This window comes from Onychomys torridus, chromosome 5, assembly GCF_903995425.1.
Source record: "Onychomys torridus chromosome 5, mOncTor1.1, whole genome shotgun sequence".
Lineage (NCBI taxonomy): Eukaryota > Metazoa > Chordata > Mammalia > Rodentia > Cricetidae > Onychomys > Onychomys torridus.
The window spans coordinates 1,916,748-1,920,336 of NC_050447.1; positions in this window are offsets into that span (position 1 = coordinate 1,916,748).

A 3,589-nucleotide genomic window follows, 5' to 3' on the forward strand; every position below is an offset into this window, starting at 1 on the left:
CTTTGTCTAAAAAGGGGACTTGCCAGTGTCTTTCCCCCTGGTGTATGGTAGAAACTCTTTAATTCTCCCCCTTGAAACATGGCCCAGGGTGGGTGTGGACTGGGAGCTAAACTGATGTCTTGATATCTCCTTCTTTCCACTTCTGGACCCCAACCCTGGCCCTGCCATGCCCAGTCCTCAAGACTGGCTTCCCATTCTGTCAATGAAAGAACTCAGGCTACAGCCTGGGCACTTAGCTCCACAGCCAGCTGTGAATCCACCTGTCCCTGAAGGAGCTGTCAGGTAATGTTTCCTCCTACTAAACGAAAGTTCCAAGTGGAGGGAACCCAGGGACCACTCATTTGGTAAAGCACTTGCCTTGAAAGCCCAACAACCTAGGTTCAAACCCTGGAACCCATGTTTAAAAAGAATCAGGCTTAGAACCTGGAAACAACCTAGATACTCTTCAACCGAAGAATGAATAAGGAAAATGTGGTACATATACACAATGGAGTACTACTCAGAAGAAAAATAATGACATCATGAGGTTTGCAGGCAAATAGATGGATCTAGAAAAAATCATCCTGAGTGAGGTAACCCAGACTCAAAAAGACAAACATGGTATGTACTCACTCATAGGAGGATACTAGATGTAAAACAAAGATGACTAGACTACTACTCACAACTCCAGGGAGGCTACCTAGAAAACAGGACCCTAAAAAAGACACTTGGATTACCCAATGACAGAGAAATGGATGAGATCCACATGAACAACCTGGACGTGAGTTGGGGTAATGAAGTTTCGAGGGAAAGAGAGCTTAGGGGAGCAGGAGATCCCAGCTGGATCAAGAACAGAAAGGGAGAACGAGGAATAACAGACCATGATAAATGAAGACCACATGAGATCAGGAAGAAGCAAAATGCTAGAGAGGCCCCCAGAAATCCACAATGATACCTCCACTGTAGACTGCTGGCAATGGTCGAGGGAAAGCCTGATCTGACCTAGTCTGGTGTTCAGATGTCTAAACACCCTAACAGTCCTGCTAGAACTCTCAACCAATGACTGATGGAAGCAGATGCAGAGATCCTCAGCCAGGCCCCAGGTGGGGCTCCAGGAGTCCAATTGGTGAGAAAGAGAAGGGATTATATGAACAAGAATTGTTGAGACCAAGATTGGAAGAAGGACAAATATCCAAACTAATGGAAACACATGAATTATGAACCAACAGCTGAGGAGCCCCCAACTGGATCAGGCCCTCTGTATAGCGAGACAGTTGAATAGCCTGAAGTGCTTGGGAGGCACCCAGACAGAGGGACCAGGACCTGTCCTTAGTGCATGAGCTGGCTGTTTGGAAACTGGGGCTTACACAGGGACACTTTGCTCAGCCTGGAAGGAGAGGACTGGACCTGCCTGTACTGACTCCACCAGGTTTACATGAGTCTCCAGGGGAGTCTTTGCCCTGGAGGAGATGTGAATAGAGGGGAGGGGCTGGGGGGAAGGTGGGGATGGGGGCAGGATGGGGGAGGACAGGGGACCTCATGGCTGATATGTAAAATTAAAACACAAATATCTGTATAAAAAAATAAAATTTGAAAAAAAAAAAGAAAAACTGTCAAGAAACTAAGCCAAGCTAAGGCCAGGTATTCATATGTAATAATAAAATTTTTTTAAAAAAAGAATCAGTTTTAGTGACACATGCCTGCAATGCCAGTGCTGGGGAAATAGAAACAGATGGACTCCTTGGGCTCAGTGGCTGGCCAGCCTAGCCTACTTGGTGAGCAACAGGCCAGTGACTTTGTCTCCAGGGGGAAAAAGTAGATACCACCTGAGAATGACATGCACCATTATCCTCTGGCCTTCACATGTACCTAAACACACACACCAAATGGAGTGGCCAGATCACTCAGATGTCCCACTCCCCTGTAGCTCCACCTTTTCTGAATGGCTTTCAAGACCACTGGGTCACTTACAAGTCAGGTGCATTCATTGTGGAACACAAAGCTCCCAGGATGTACACGAAAGATGCACATGTAGATTCATTGCACCTGAGGATGCCAATCCCCAGAGGTGGCAGGTGCTCAGGGGGTGATGGAAGTGGCATTAGTGTGTCTCAGTGCACACAGACCTTTGCTACAGTAGTGACTAAGCAAGCAGCCTTCCGTTCAAGTCCTGAACTGCCCTTTTGAGATGTGACATCATGAACAAGTTACTTGCCTTCACTGTGCCTTCTGACACACACAATAACATAACCTACCATGTGCAGTGTTATGGAAAGAAATCTTGAACACTCACAGACAGCCTGGGCCATGGTGAGCACTCAGAAAATGCTACTCACCAGTGGCTGTGTAGAAGAGTCTGGCCCTGGATGATTGACTAAGGAGAAATCAATGAGGGATCTCTCAGAAGAGAGTAATTTAAATTCCAAAGTTCTAAGAGTTTCCTTAGGGAAACTTATGAAGTCCTTGAGCATTCTGCTTGGTCTAGTGGGAAGGGTGTCCTTATACAACATCAAACCATCTGTCAGAAAAATTCCACCAGAAACAAAAAGAAAAGAATGTGATTCTATCTTTGTTTACTCTAAAAAAAAGAAAAATAGTGCAGTTAACTGTAATGAAATACTGTTAAACCAAAGATATGATTAATGTAATTTAGCTACAGAATTTAGTTTTTATTTGAAGGATAAGTTGGTCTGGTCTAATATAAGGAGAGGCATAATGGGCTGACACTGACCAAACATAACTCCCACTCAACACAGGTGATTCAAAGCTTATGACACAAATACATAAATATTTCTATGCTCAGAGAGACTGTCCACACCAGGGAAAACTCAAGTAGCCTCTTCAGGTTTCTGTGTATGCGTGTGCACGTGCATGCGTGCATGTGTGTGTGTGTGTGTGTGTGTGTGTGTGTGTGTGTGTGTGTGTGTGTTTGTGTGTGTGCGTGCGCGCATGCGCCACAGGTTGGTATTAGATGTCCTCCTCAATCACTCTTCACTTTTCTTTTTAAGACAGGATCTCTCACTAAACCTAGGCTGGCTGGCCAGCAAGACTCCAGATGCTGCTGTCTGCCCCTCAGAGCTGGGACTGCAGGTCCCACCCACCATGCCTGGCTTTTAACACAGGTTCTGGGAACAGAACTCGCTTCTCATTCTTCACAGCAGGCACTTTATCATGGAGCTGTCTCCCCAGCCCACATTTCTTTGTTTGGTGAATAAGTATTTATTGTAAAGAATAACAGACTGGAGACACAAAAACAAGTAAACAAACAAACAAAAACACTGGCCCTTGTAGCTCTCAGTCCAATCTGGTGAGTGGTAAGCCACAGACATGCTCAGTAAGTAGGTGAGCAGTTCAATGGGGAAAGAAAAGGAGACATCTGGGTGCCAGAACAGGGGTGAGCTTGGATGTCTGTCTGAGAAGGTGGCAGCTGGAAAAACTGGAAGGAGTGAGTCTTGAGACTATGTCAGTTCAAGCACTCCAGACAGAAGGAAGAGCACAAGAGGAAAGAAATGTCCAAGAGGATTTCACAGCAGGATAGCAAAGCTGCTTGAGGAAAGAAGGGTTCCCAGAGCCTGGCAGCCTATTAGTTATCATCTGGGGTAATGGGAGC